Below are 16297 nucleotides of genomic sequence, written 5' to 3' on the forward strand. Positions count from 1 at the left end.
CTGGTTATTTCCGTAAGCGGAGACACAATAGCAGAGAACCCATGGACAAAACGTCGATAAAAATTTGCAAAACCTAGAAATGATTGCAGGGCTTTTCGTGTGTTTGGGCAGGGACAATTCAGTATGGCCGCTACTTTGGACCGACTCATCTGTATCCCTTGGCTAGTGATATTATAGCCCAGGAATTCCACTTCGGACACATGGAACATGCACTTATCCAATTTGGCGTATAGGTTATTTTCTCTTAATCTTTGGAGCACACTAGAAACATGAGTGACATGAGTGGAGATAGATGGCGAGTAGATCAATATGTCGTCTAAATAAACGACTAGGTACTGGTCCAACATGTTGTGAAAAACCTCATTGATGAAATATTGGAAGGTCGCCGGAGCGTTAAATAGGCCAAAGGGCATGACACAGTACTCAAAAAAAGACCATTCCTGATCTTGAAGGCGGTCTTCCACTCGTCACCCTGACGTATACGCACCAAGTTATATGCCCCCCTCAAATCCAGTTTAGTGAAGAGCTTAGCTGAGCCCAATTGGTCTAATAAGACCGAAATCAAAGGAATGGGGTATTGATTCCAGACAGTGACCGCATTTAGTTCCCTGTAGTCGATACATGGGCGGAGAACCCCTTCTCTTTTGGGGACGAAGAACATAGGGGAGGCAGCAGGTGAACGTGAAGATCGTGTGAAGCCAGACTAAGCAATTGTTTCCGCAATAGTCAGAGAAAAAACTAATCTCTCCAGAATGCCAATCCACAGAGGGGTTGTGCAATCTCAACCAAGGTAAACCTAGAATAATCTTGAACTGTCGTGCAGCTATCAGATCGAACGTTATGACCTCCTGATGGCCACACTCCATAGTCATGGCAAGATCGGTCGTACGTTCTGTTACCAGACCAGATATTAGCGAAGAACGGTCAACTGCGTTCACATCTTCAGGACATGATTTGGGAACCACTGGTAAACCCAGTTCCCTGGCATAAGAAGCGTCCACATAGTTTCCCATAGCTCCTGAATCCAAAATCACCACCACATCAAGTTTCTCAAGTTCAACAGCCGAAAGAGAAACCGACAAGCAGTAGTGGCTATATAACGTGGGACCAACAGAGGAACCACCCGGCGACTGGATCCCTTCAGTCACCGGGTTTTGGCGTTTCCCTGTTTCTTAGTGGGTTTTTTAGGACATTCTCGAAGCAAATGGTCTGATGATCCACAATAGTAACATAAACCATTCTTTCTCCGATGTTCCCTGACTTTGGCGGAAAAGGGGGCCCTAACTGCCCCTATCTGCATAGGCTCCGTAGATCCAGGAGCAGGTAGAAGGGTTGCAGGGACAACTGGAGGTGTCCCTCTCTTTTCTCCCTTCCTAACTGCCTGCCGAGAATCGATCTGGAGAACCAAATCCAACAGTTCGTTGAAAGCCGTGGGTATTACGGATACTGTAGCCAGAGTGTCCTTAAGGGAGTCTGATAAGCCTTTATAAAACAAAGAGGCCTTCTTCTCTTGGGGCCACCCTGTCTCTGCCACAAGCTGATTGAACTTGGCTAAATACAATAATAGGGACATGTTTCCCTGCTGAAGACCAAGTAGTTCTAGATCAGTAGTCTGTGTGGCGTAATGTGTGTCAAATACTCGACTCATAGCGTCGATCAAAGCATCACAGTTATAGAGAAGATGACTCCCTTCCTCCAGTAACAGATTAGCCCAGGCAGCTGCCGTTCCCCCCAAGTGAGACAACAGAAATGCTGCCTTAGTAGTAGAATCCGGCAAGGAGGCAGGGCGGCACAGAAAGGACAGCCTACACTGATTCAAAAAGGTTTGAAAAGCCTTGGGGTCACCATTGAAGCGTTCTGGTGGGGCTAAGGGAAACTGGGCGGTCATATAAACAGGTCCAGTACCCTGTTGTGGTGGCACCACACCCGAGCCGGAAGCAATAGCGGGGGTGGAAGCTTCGGCCCCAAGGGGTTCAAAACCTGCTTGCAACTCGTCTATGCGATGTTGCATAGCTGTATGAGCCACCGTCATACCGTTACACAAATCTGCCACTAATTGCATAATAGTGGCCAATGCCTCATTGGTATCCATAGTGTGTCTTCTGATTATGTCAAGATCCGAGTTGCCCACGTAGTGTAGTGGACGAGTTCTTCCACCTGATGTACCCCTCTGGCATTGTAATCAGACAACCAGAGCAGCCAATCAGAGGAAAGAAAGGATACCAGATGAGACCCAGGTGTTGCACTAGGAGACTGCTTCCAGAGGATCAATGTCGTAGAAGCCGGTGTCGAGAAGGCAAGACGAGATGCGTAGGACAGGAAACACAGTGAACCTACAAGCGAAGTGCGAGGTTAAATCACAATGTGCATATGCAGGACAACCACTGTTTCGGAACCCAAAACGTAGTTTGCAATGATAGATAGTTATGCGAGATGCATAAATGGTAGTACTGATGCTGTCCTAGTTAATACATCTCTAGCCCCCTCCCCTTATCCAAGGCTAAATCAAGAACAAAAAAAAGTACAGTCTGTGCAGTCTTTGGAAGTTCCAAGCAGAGAGGCAAGATGGGACAGGTCCGGTTTCCAGAGGAAAAAGAAGCACACCCTAACCCAACGGCATGAGGACGCCTAAGTACACTGAGGCAGTCTCTAGTCTGTGTACGGAAGTCAGTGTTCCAAATTATCCCAAAATCCCAGGTATCAGAAGTTCATAACATTCCAAGTTAAGCAGATGAAGAAAAGCACTGTTCAGAAATGGTCGTGATCGAAGAGCGGCACAACAAGTGGGGCAGAGACAAGGCAGTTCCGTTAGCTTTCCAGGGACATAACACAGATCCAGCAGGCGCGTAGCAAGGGGCAATCCAAGACGAAAATCCAATAAACGGTCCGGGTCAAGGCACAAGAGTTCCAGAAGCAAGGGGGGGGAAACAAGGGCAAGGAAACAAGGAAATACACAAGCAACTATCGTAACGCCACTAATACAAATCAGAAGCACTGGGTGACAAGTGGGAGGTGCTTAAATACAGATCATATGACGTTACGTGCTACTCGACGTTGACGGTACCAGGAACAGGAAAGGACGGGACGCCAGCGTTGCCATGTCAACTTCCAGGTACCTGGCTGCAGCATACTTAAAGGGCTATACGCGTATGGTCGTGGACCGATCGCACGTGTGGACAATCTGTACCTACAGTGTCGCCTTGTAGATAAAACACCTCTGCGACACTTAACCAGAAGAACGCCTTCCGTAATTCTAGCTAGCTTCAGTTGCTGAGCCCTATTCACGGGGATACCATCATCCATGACCTGAGCTAAAACACTCAATCCACAGGAAATCCACTATTTACATAACTTCTGTCGACGGTACCCTTAAGTCAATAGTCTAGGCCCGGGATCTCCAAACAGTAGATCATGAGCTACTGGTAGCTCTCCTGGGGCTTCCCAGTAGCTCTTTGCATCAGGCACCAAAATGAGCATTGTGACTTTATTTTGGTGCCTCTTCCCCAGCCACTTCGATCTCCTCTCCTTGCAAAGCAAACAGTCAAAAGCTATGTGCACGGTGAGGGGAGGTGCTGCATCAGGGCTCGAAGGGCTCGGGCAGTGTCACAACAAGGGGTTACATATCAATAACAAGGTTACATGTGATTTCATTGAATGACAAAACAGCTAATGAAATTTAAACAAATAAAAAACAACTAATACCAAAATAACTAATTTCATTTTTGTTGTTTTTGTGTGGGGGGTTCCCCCCTTCAAAGCCCCACCTTTTTTTTAGTAATAATTTTCACGAATGCAAATTAAGTAATTGGGAGAGAAAAGTGAGCAGTGGTTTGTATGTATATACCTGATATGTATAGGATTAATATAGCTTAAACCTAGTTACTAAGTAACAGAGCACTGTAAAAAACAAGGGTGGTGAATACAGGGAGCGAATACTGAGGAGAGCCATGGACGGTAGAACAATCAATAGGGTTGATCTCATTTGGCTATGTACACAAATGGGGCTACACTAGAAAAAGATCTGTGATGTACCTAGATGAATATGTTCAAATTCTGGCAGGCTTTCAGCCTTTCAATAGTGGGTTGAAATGATGCAATTTATGAGCAGTGTTTGTCCTAATAAATTGGGCAAAACACCATTCAATTTACAAGTAATTCTCTAACACATGGAAAATTCCCATGTCTGAGGGAGCTGCACGTGCAATCCAGGCATGGCCCATTGGTCATGCACCACAATGACCTGCAAGTTTCCTGCATGGGCAGGAGTGGAGCCTGTGAACTGTTCTCTGCATTACTGCCTCCTTCATAAAGGGCATATGGGTGTCAGGTTGCTATCCATTATGAATAAGTTACCCCTCGCTACAACCATAATGTGCTCAAAATGTTTATTTAATGATTTGTATTTTGTCTGGTTGGATTGTTGTATGATTTGTGCAGGTTTCAAGTGATCGCTATAAAACTGAATGTTATTTTAGGCCTGTGATTACACTTTTTGCATATAACTTGATCACATGGTTTCCACATGTTCATTTTTGATAGGCATTTTACAATAATACACCCAAGCTATGAACATTACATTTCCAAAGGAAGCTGTCTGCCATCCTAAAAAGTTGGTAAACTAAATGCTGCAGTACAAATGCTGCTACAGAGGCATCCTTCAAAGATGCTAATTATTTGATGAAAAACAAATGTACTTTTACAGATGGTGCAAATGTGTAGGATGCAGCGACTCCAGTGACAGCCTGTTGTAAAACATTATGGCAAATAGGGTATCTGCACTAAAAATGTCTGGCTCTGCAAATATGCCCTTTGCAGGGGAACCTCCTGAAATCAAAACTTTGATCCCATCAGACAGCATCTGGATACTGTGCTGTTTCAAGCTGCACACCAAATTACTGTGTACTGGTGGATAGCAAGCAGTGTCAGCCTTCATATAAAGAGCAAATAAATGGAACAAAATAATCTTGGTACAAATTCTCATACTCATGGACATCACAACCCCAGCAGCTCTCCGCAGTATATCCTTCCTATTGGCCATTAACTACAAGTATCTCTTACCAACGTTGGAGACCCCTGGTCTAGGCTAACCACCTAAACCTCTTACCTCAAGATCGAATGTTCCCTAAACATGAACAAACGACATCTCAGGATAGCTCAGGGCTAACGTGCATGCCTTGGAAGCAAGACGACACAGAGAACCAAAGGTTCGATCCCCGGATCCGCGATTAGAAACCTCTGGGTATTACGCGCATTATAAATAACATATCATATCATATGTACCTCTGCTCCATGCTCAATGATACTTGACAACACTCAACAATACTGAACAATACTCATCACCACCCCGCACCAAGCATCTTTTTACCACCTCCCCAATTGCTGTGTAGCTGAGTCAATATTTACACTCCATGATTCGCTTACGCTGCTCTGCCACCGGCTCTTCCCAAAGCTGCCACTCCTCCCTTCTGGTCTGCTGGGCTTCTCAATGCGGGCAGGATTTTCTCCAAGGCTGCTCCTGACAGCCTCTACACAGGGTGCACCTCTGTGTGACTCTCGCGCTCTGTGGATCATCTCGCAATTCTCCAGGCGGTGTGACGGGAAAGTCGGCTTAGTGCCGAACGAATGTAGCGAACGTCAACTGCCATTAATTTGTAAAAGGGAAGGCGTTTTTTGAAATCGCAGTACAGAGAAGACTGTTCCTATACACCAATGGAAAGTAAAAATGCAGGGAAGTGACTATTAGCACCTAAAACCCGCGGAGCGGAGCAGAGTTGTGAGCTGAGTTGGAGCAGTCTGCTGCAGTCCTGTGTTCTGACCACATCGTTGTTTGCAGGAAGTGACTAATAGCACCTAAAACCCGCGGAGCGGAGTTGTGAGCTGAGTTGGAGCAGTCTGCTGCAGTCCGCTGCTTACGCAGAGCCGCAGCCGGATGGACCCTGATGTGAGACCGCGCCGAGCTACTCCTACGTGGCTGTCCCCTCCGGGGAAAAAACAAAGAACAAAGTCTGATTCGACCGTGAAATCGACAAGTGAAGGTACCAGACAAAAGTGCTTTGGGCAGGTCTTACAACCGTCAGCAGCCCGAGTGCATCTGCCTTCGGAGGGAGAGGGAAAGGTGAGTGATTCTGTCTCCGTTAACCCTCACACTCCACCTGTTTCCATGACCGAAATCTCTGATCTTTGTGCTTCCAATTCTTGGCCGGAGAGGCCACAGCATGGATCTAGCGAGCATAGTGCCATGACCACACCTGAGGGTATTTCAAACGGGGTCTCACCCCCCCTGGGAAAACTTAAGACACCTGAGAAAACACAAGCTGACCAAGATGCCGACAAAGAGGTCGACGCGGTCGTATCTACTCCCTCCATACCTTCTGAGTCTGAGCCCCCCGCACAGTCCTCAGGGAGACTAAAACTCCCGGACCCAAAGCTCCTCATCTCCGTCGTGAGTTCGGAGTCTGCCGTGAGGCCGGTGGACGCTGCCGAAGAGTGTCTGCAGTTCGCCAGAGATGTGAGGGCAAACGGGGAAAACACGACGGGAGAAAAGGCCCCGCACGCAATCGAGACCCATGGTGTGGTGGGGCAAAGGGATACAACTCACCCGAAGGAGGTGACAATGGACCACGAAAGGGGCAACCACCAGGCGAGCACCAGAGAACCAACCCAAGCCAGTGAACCAAGCCAAACCCCGGGGGTCCCCCCTCATGCAAACACAAGTCGGCTGATCGCCGACTTGTTCAGAAATTCAGAAAAAGGAGAAAGAACTAGGGGGGAAAATCAAAATCCCCCGCTCAGCACTCCGCAAAAGGAAGGCCCACTCGGCAGACCCAAGGCTACTCAGGTAATGGCAATGATTCATACAAACCCTAGTGGATTGTCCCCCATCTTAAAACAAGCTAAAAAAGCAATCAAAAGGTCTAAAAGACGATCAAACGAACGCAAGCGCCTCTTGGAGACGAGCAGCAGCGAAAAGGATTCAGACCTAAACATGGACTTAACCAGGGATCAGGAATCTCAGCTGGGATCTGACGAGGGGTCGGATGTGGCAGTGATAGAAGTGGACTCTGACACTGAAACTGCCGAATTGTCGGTCCCGATAAAGAAACCGAAGAATTCGAACTCGAACGCAGAAAACCTGGAAAAGGGGGGAACTATAAGTCCAACTAACCATACCCTCTTAAATCTAGGAAGAAAGAGGATACTGCAAGACACCAAAAAAACTGCCTACAAAAGAGCGAAGTCCGTCTCAGAGTCGATAGACCTAAAGGGTAAAAAAGAAAGATCCAAAAGAGAGGCTCACTCAAAGGGGCTCCCCAACCCCTTAAACCAAAACTCTTTAAAAGCCTTCTTTACACGCCACCAAAAAAGAAAAAGTCAAACAGAAGATGAAGTATCGGACGCTGATATGCTGGAAGCTGTAGGGGACCTCCCACAAGCCGCTAATTTGCGCAACCCTGACCTGCATCTAAATCACATCCAGAGTCAGGAGCAGCTAAACGAAAAAGCAAAAGCCCAAAACCCAAAAGATAGGGCAAAGTCACTAAAAATCGATACAACAGAAAAGAGAATGAACAAAGACGAGAGGGGAAACCTGATGGAGCCGCCACTTAGACACCCCACTTCACCTCGAAAGAAACCTGATCAAGAGATGACAAGCCTTACAGAAGACCCTAGTACGGGTATAGAGGAGAGCAAGGAACCAGAAAAGCAAAATACCAACGACCCAATCCCTGGGAAAAATCAAGAAGTTGACAGGGAGCAGCGGGTGGCCTGGACTCGACCACACTTGACGCTGGTTTCTCCAACCAAACAAGCCCCAGAGATAAGGGACTCGTCCAAAACCCTCTGGGACCAGGTTCTAGCGAACAAAGGGCGAAGAAACCCAACCATGCTAATCAATAATGGCCACAGTCTGAGTCGAGACTCCCTGTACAGTGACCTCCCGGCAACTACACGAAGAAAAGAACAAATCTTGGCCTCTCCGAAAAAGAGACGCTTAAGTGATATAGCGGCAGCAATGCAAAAGGAGTCGCCGAGCAAAAAGCCTGACATGATTGCGATCATGTCCGCTATGACGATCGTGCTGGCCCCATTTTGCAAACTATACGTGGCGATAAAAGAAGAGGTGAAAGACAACACCGCTATTCTACCTAACATGATGACCAAAATGTCCAACGTCGAAAGCTTTATCTCAGCCATAGAAAACCGTGCCACCTCTCCTCATTGCAACTGCGAAAGTAAAATCATTAGACTTGAGAAAAAGATAGAAATTATGGAAAAAATAAACAACGAGCTGAGGGCTCAAATAAACAGCCAAAAACCACAACCCCAGGTATCACAGTCGTACCAGAAGGGCACAAGAAACTCCATATCAACACTGTTTCCGTGGAAAGAGTTACCCATCACAAACAATAACGTAGTCAAAAAGCCTGACGAAATCCAATCCCAGACAGTGGATCTAAGTAGCCCACATAAGAGGCAAGCCTGCCCAGAGCCCTAACAAACATCACAAAAGACAGGGCAAAGCCGCAAGAAAGGGAAATCCGTAATAGTCAATATAGATCGGCAAATGAGGCGTCCTCTCCCAAATCACCGCAAACGGCAGATGAATTTATGGCAAACTCTGACCTAATAAACATGTCGGTCTACGAGGAAAACGAGCAAACTGAGAAAAGCAGAGACACAGAGCAGATCGGGCAAACTGCAGGAGTAGACATACACCCAGAGGCCCAAAATGGAGACAACAGAAGGGCGGAAAAGGAAAATGGAAGTAAAGACGCCACAGCGACACCGCAGCAAAATCGGGTTGTCCGCGACCCAAAGGAGAGACCTCAGACATCTCCAGACAAGGCAAGCATCAAGCCCAAAACACGCAGAGAAAAAAACAGCCCACTGAAACAAAGAGCCCAAAGAGGCGTAAGGGGTGACCAAAAAACAAACAAAGACGAGCTAAGAGTGTTCAAGCTAGAGCAAAGAAAGCCAGAGAGCGGACACCTTATTTTGAATAGATCCACGGTTATGAAGATTATGAAGAAAACAACAACTCTAAACAAAATCCGACCGTAAGAAGTGGTGTTAGTGGAACCATACCACAGGGAGAAAAGGGCTAAATCCTACGTCCACATCAAAGCAATAGGTATAGAGCGGATTGACAAAGTGGCATATGAGGAACTAAAGTCGTTGGGCTTCACTTTGACAGAGATAACAAAATCAAGGGAGTCAGCTTCCCCGAGTGAGAAAAAGGCAGATACCGTCGCTATATCAATGCACTATAAATCAAGGACGGAAGAGCTGTACCGCCAAACTCGAAGGCAAGAGGCAGCCAAAAATGACGGACGCCGAAGGGCCTACCATGACCATCGTTGGGATAAGGATTCAAAGAATACCACAAGAAAGAGATACCACGACTCTCCTGCCGAAACCCGGCAGTGCTACAGAAGAGAACAGCGGGACAGGGAGTATAGTCGTGTAGAAGGTAGCCCGCCACGTGGAAGAAAGATGTAGCAACGGAACGAGGTAGACATCGAGCCAAGGAGGAGAGACGAAAAAAGCAGCCCACAAGAGCTCAGAGACGTCGCTAAAGCTGCTAATCAAGAACTAGGCCCCTGGAAATGGTTCAGCCAAAAATGGAACAAAAACAGAAAATAGCAACGACCAGGGCCGTTCAGCGTTGGCGATTCAAACCTATGCAGCGACGAGGAGCGGCCAGAAAAGGAGGCCTTCACATTGTGCTCGTGGAACACAAGAGGGCACGCCCACCTGACGAAGGTCGGCGAGACAAACCTGGGGATTTATGACATGATCTGTCTCCAAGAGACATGGCTGATGGCCAAACCGGCTTTGGACGGCTATACAGTTGAAATCTCAGCAGCAGTAAGAGGCTTACTAGGCAGACCATCGTCTGGCCTCTTGGTGGCGTTTAAATCTGGCCAAGGCCTATCGGCTCCAATCAAATGGAAGGAGGCATACGAAGTACTGGTGGTGCTGACTTCATGGCAAAAGGCAAGTAACAGAAGTGAAACCAGGCAAATAAGAACTGTAGCAATTGTCAACTGCTACTGGAACCCTCAACGGATGTCCACGAAAATATTCTGTAACAACATGAGAAGCACTATCGACAAACTGTATGAGAACTTTGACCTGATTGATATTATAATATGCGGCGACTTCAACGCAAAATGCTTTGACCCAAGGCCCCTCGGTTCGGCAAGTGAAAAAGTAACCAGGTTAAAAGAAGCAGCTTTCGAGCGAGGAAAAGCCTGGGTACAAGTCATCAAAGCAAGAAATATCCAAGACGTCGCCAATCTTTTTCCTTCACAGGTAAATCTCCCTACATGGGAACGAAATTCGGCTAACGCAACCCTCGACTACATCTTTATCTCAGACGGTCTCATAGCAGACATCACCAGCTTCACAGTCATAAAAACTGAACACAGTGACCAAAACCTACTCACCTGTGTATGGCAAGGCAGTAGACAACAAAAAGAAACTTATGGTACAGCGCTTGACCTAAACCCCCAAAGAACAAGGCTGAAGATAAACGAAGTGGACGTCGCCAAAATCAAGCAAGGTTGGGTTGAAAATGTACACAAAATGCAGGAGTTAAACCGGATGGAACGGCCTAACTATCTGCCTTTGCTATTGGCCTACGAGATGAAGGCTAAAAAGTTCTCCAAGCCACCGGGGGCTGAAAGACATGCCTTTAACAAAGTCCTGGTAGACAAAAGAAAAGAGGTTCGCAATCGAAGAAGAATAGCGAAAAAACAAACGCTGCTGCCGATTGGGAGATATTGAAGCAAGTATCTAAAGGATACAAAAACTGGTTAAGACAGCAGAGAGCTTACCAACTACAACTAGACGCTGAGCTGATGATGTCCAAATTACAGACAAAAAAATCCAGCAATTTTTGGGGCCTCATAAAAGATATGTCAAACGTCCCTGGCTCAGCTCAGACAAACGCGGTCGCCGAATCAAGCTGGATTACATACCTGACCGCGGAATTTAAGAGTCCAGACAGTAAAGTGTTTCCGGAGACCAAACGGTCGAATTCATCTTGGGTTGATGTATCTGATTCCAGCGACATAGAAGCATCAATCAACAAACTTAAAACATTAAGAGCCCCAGGTCCCGATGGCCTCAAGCGGTACCCAAAAAAAATGGTCAGAACTGATCAGTGAAATTTTCAAAGAGTGCGGCAGAAAAAAGATGATCCCCAAAACATGGAACAACGCGGTCATTGTCCCGGTGTACAAAAAGGGAGCCCGCAACGAGCCCGTCAGCTACAGACCCATCGCTCTCCTTGACATTATAGGTAAGATCGTTGCAACGCATCTATTGGCCCACTTCAAATCGTGGGTACAAAACAGCCTGTCAAAAGACTTCCTACAAACAGGCTTCCAAAAAAACTGGAGTACTACGATCAATATCTTAATCCTCAACATTTTGAAAGCCAAGGTAAAGGAAGGGGCGCCCAGGATCTTTCTAGCATTCGTGGACCTATCGAAGGCCTTCGATAAGATTGATCGTAACAGGTTATGGTCGAAACTCCATCACTGGCACTGCCCGGACGAGGTGCTGGAGCCAATAAAAGCCCTCCACGAGAAGACGAAATCAGGGTCAAATTGAATCACCAAGGGACTCTATCTGAAGAGATTGAAGTTCATAGAGGCGTAAGGCAGGGTTGTCCATTGGCCCCGCCCTATTCATTGCATTTTTGGGAGATTACGGCCAGACAGAAAGTAAAATCAGGTAATTCCCCCCTAAAATAGGGAATACAGAGATCCCATGATTGCTGTACGCAGACAATGTCATACTAATTGACCAAACTCCAGTCGGTCTCCAGCGCAAAATTACAAACCTGGCAAAGTATATCAGCGAAAACAACCTGGAGATCAACGAGTCCAAAACCAAGATTCTGGTCTTCGAAAAAAATAATAAAAGAACTAAACAACACACATGGTTTCTTGAGCACACCGAAATCGAAACTGTTAAAACCTTTAAATACCTAGGTGTTCTGCTGGACTGTTCTGGAGGAGACTTGGCTTGGCAACTTCAACTATGGGAGAAAACCAAACGGCTGACCGCCCAAGTAAGAGCTGTGGACAGAAAATATGGCAAATTTTCACTCACGCCAGCCATAACCTTCTATAAAACAAAGGTGGTCCCGTCAATAGTATACGGCGCCGAGTCATCTCTGTGCTTACCTCGGCAGCTATGGTCCAAACTAGAGGGTTACGTGTGGAAAACGGTCCTCGGTTTACCCAAATCCACCGCCATGCCAGCAATTAGGCGAGAACTGGGCCTAGTTTCCCTGGCGTCCATGGTGGACCAAAGTGCGATGAGGCTATTTAGAAAAATCATCATGTCTGGCACCCTGCAAATACACGAAACCCTGAGGAAAGAAAAAGAGCAAGGTAAATGTACCGCCTTGACCAACTGGGCGAAGAAAAGGGAAAACGATCTAGCCCAAATAGCCTGCTCCGAACAAGACCTGAAGGAAAATCCAGACCGCATCAAACGCAAAATGGAAGATTGGGATTGGATCACCACAGTGGAAAAGGCGACTAAAAACAAACTTTTATCCAACCTACCGCCCACGTTTAACAAATTAAAGAAGCCACTAAACTACTGCCTAAAATTCCCTGATAAAAAATTGAGAACCTTACTTCTGAAAGCCAGATTGAACCTACTCCCGACACGGGAAATTATGGCCATTCGTGACCCAAAGACCGTCAAGACTTTCCGCCTCTGCAAAGACCAGACTACGATCGAATCTGTCAAACACCTAGTGATCGACTGCCCTACGACCAGGGAAAACAGAATAGCCTACCTTCGCCCTCTGATCGAGAACGCCTGGATCTTGGAGTCCGACGAGTGGTGGGATAGACTAATCTCAGGAGAGAAAACGAGTTGGGCAGTGGCAATGGCCAAGCTAATTGAACTAGCGATGAAAGAAATAAACTCCCAAGGAACTCCAGTGCATCCACAGCAAATGACAGATTCTCTTTCTTCACCCTCCACCGTAAGTCGCAACGCACGAGAGGTGTCTCCGGAGTAAGAATCCGTTGGAGAATAACCTGCAGTGGCGTTGCGTGAAGCCTTTCCCTCCATAATCGAAGAAAGAGGACACATTTTCACAACTTTTGATAAAACTCAGTTCCTTAAAAACTGAGTCAATATTTCAATAAAAAAAAAAAGTATGCCAGAGGATAAAGGTTAGTGCTACACAGTCATCGTTCAGCAGAGTGCCCAGTCCCAATGAACCCTTCCGCGGCAATGATAGAGGACCCAGACAAGGGAAAGTTAGAACTGTCTTTTATTATCCAAACAGACAGAAACATAGAGGAAACACACAATCTCCAGCAATCACAGCTCCTGGGCCCGTGCCACAGGCTTTTGTTACCAAATTGCGTCACAACTGAGGACCTTTCTCCAAAAACCAAAGAGCCCACTCTATTGGGTGGCTGGGTGGTAATACCTATTGCAAACACCTATATCTGTTAACTAACAAGTCCTTCCATGTCAGGTGGTTTTCCACCTGAGACATCACCAGGGTTGCAGGATTACCATTAGCCATTGCACATTACCCTCCACCCCAGGATTTGTGTTCCTTGATTGGCTGGTGTGGGTCTCCTCAGGCCTGGGACCCTGCTCATTTCTCAGCACTCAGTGTACCTTCTCAAGGTAGTGAGAAAGACTGTGTGTTCCAATTGTTGCAACTGATATATCCACCTAGCCAGAGAGAGTGCCTGTGACTTATAATGTTTGTTGTGCAACATATGTATCAGTTCTCGTCTGCTTCGTTGGGACAGCTCCTCTTACCACCAGGGTAAATGGCTATTGTTCGGCTCGGCCAGGTTACGTGGGTGAGGACCGCAAAACTGAGCTATTCGGTATGCAATTAGTGAGGATTTATTCTGCTATTTTGCAGGTGTTTCCTTGCCCCTGAAGTCAGGAATGTTCCACTCGCCTTTGTCCTTGGCTGCGGGCACTGGCCCTTTGCTTCCTGCTGCCCTTGTTCTGTGGCCTGTGGCTTCATGCAATTTCACTACAGTCATTCTATGGTTTCTTTCTTTTTATATAGATATTGTATTGCTTTTTCTCTAGGTTATTAGTATTCAGCTCTTCCAGGTTCCTTACACGTCCCTGAAGTTCCATATGGTTAGCTGCAATAAGTGGCTTCAAGCTTGTTTTGTGTGACTCTTGATCTCTTGTGTTTCTGCATTTGGGTAATGAAAGAAAATAAATATGTAACAGTATTGTACGTGTAGCTGCCCTCTATCTACAGAACTGTGTATGCATGTTCTTTGTGTGTGCACGTGTGTGTCTGCGTAACTTCGTGCAGGGATGCGAGTTTGCTTCGTGGCTGATGTTAGTATGTCGTGGTGTCTCTAATGACATCAGCACAGCTGGATATTTATCATTAGTCAACCTGGTCCAGTGATGAGGCACCTATGTCTGTGAAGGCATCAGCTGGATAGGGCTTGAATGGTTGTCTAAGAGTATACTTGCTCACATATGTAGAATGTACTGGCCCTCCTGGGGGCTGGCCAATGACTGGCATCTCTTGGTTCTTAGTCTTTGGGCTGTCATGCGTACAGGGGTCACATGGCCATTCCAGGGACCCTCTCTTCACACCTGTCAAAAGGCCGAACAAAGGTGTTGTCACGAATCCCAGGGCTAGTAGAAAAACATGAAAATCAATATACCCTATAACTATGATGAGGCTCCCAGACACACTCCTAATGGCTTATAAAAATGCCTTCAAATCATTCAATACAGTTCTACCAAGTTCCTATATCAAACATATATTCACATCACTTTAATAATACAAATTACATTTTCATTCATAATTCGAATTTATAATGTTCTAACAACATTCTCCTAGTTCCTAACTTCTAAATTCCTCAATCAAAAATACTAATCAATTGTGCTTAACACAAAAACAATTATTATAATGATCAACACACTTCACAAAAATAGAGATTTTCAAACCCCCATTAAATTGAAAATGGCGTGCTGTTTATACATGTTTCCACGTGTTTCGGATAGTAATCCCTTCCTTCTAGATTTACAGATCCTGTCTAAGTTAAGTGTAGAATTCTCAGTGACCTGCATATTTAATCCTCGTTAAAGTAAATATTCATATGCAATTTTAAAACCTGTAAAATAGTAATCATATTTTCATATTTTTTTCAAAATAGTTCACTCATTCTGAAAATCAAGCGGAACATTGTCCTTCTCCTATATCAAACATATGACCTCCCTACCCACCAAATAACTCTCCTTCAGTTCCACTATTATTCAAATAACTCATCTTCACTGTAAGGCCCAATTGGTATCTGTAATATGAAGAATATCCATAATGTTGCTGTATCTATTCAATTTAGTATACCAAGTGTTCTATAGGAGCCATCATAAATATACTCCCAAACATGCTTACCTCCAGCTCTACTCCTGCGTCGAGAGTTCCTTGCCGCCAATTAGTAGCACATTATTTCATGCCGGCTCAGACAGCATCCATTTGCGTGAATCACGTGAACTTACATTATGTCATGTGTGTGATTTGCATAATGTACGTAAAGTTACATGGCATAAAACGTCAAAATTTTATAATTTTAAAGAAACAATAATTCAATTATACAGTAACGTAGATTTGAATTGAAATATCTACCATTAGATATTCTCATTTCTCAAATGTATCACAATTACCAATAATGTCAGCTTTTACCCATGTAGTTTTTTGTTAAGGTCTCCCAGTAAATATTTCAACATAAATCACTCAGGTGTCTCCACATATGATGTTCCACTATCCATATTCCAATTATTCTCCTCTTATTTATTTTATTTATTGTTTATTTGTAATGCATACTATACAGCAGGAATAGTTTTATTTAGGTGCATCTATAGAAGGTAGTAGAGAAAAGGGACACAGAACAAACCACGCGACACAGAACTTTACCACTTGACACCAGCCACCACTATGCAGACACTCTCCTTCCTTGTCTGCTCGCCTTCTGCAGCTTGCTTGCTTCATCATCGTGGGTCATTGTCTGCCCACCTCCTACAGCCTGCCTCTTCATCTACATGGTCCTACCAGTTTAGTGCATGTGACTGGCTCTAGCGCTATCCCTCTGCCCACTGATGCCCTCTTCCTCCCCTTTGCTCTCTCTTCATCACACCACTCTCTTCTCCCCCTCTGTAATGCGCATTGCCAGACTCCACTCTCCTCGTCCCCCTTACTCTTTGCTTTTCCCCCTCCTTCCCTCCGCTCCCTCCCCCTTCTCCTTTCCCTCCCCTT

The sequence above is a fragment of the Ambystoma mexicanum genome, chromosome 6p, assembly GCF_040938575.1.
Source record: "Ambystoma mexicanum isolate Mex_15411 chromosome 6p, UKY_AmexF1_1, whole genome shotgun sequence".
NCBI classification, from domain to species: Eukaryota; Metazoa; Chordata; class Amphibia; order Caudata; family Ambystomatidae; genus Ambystoma; species Ambystoma mexicanum.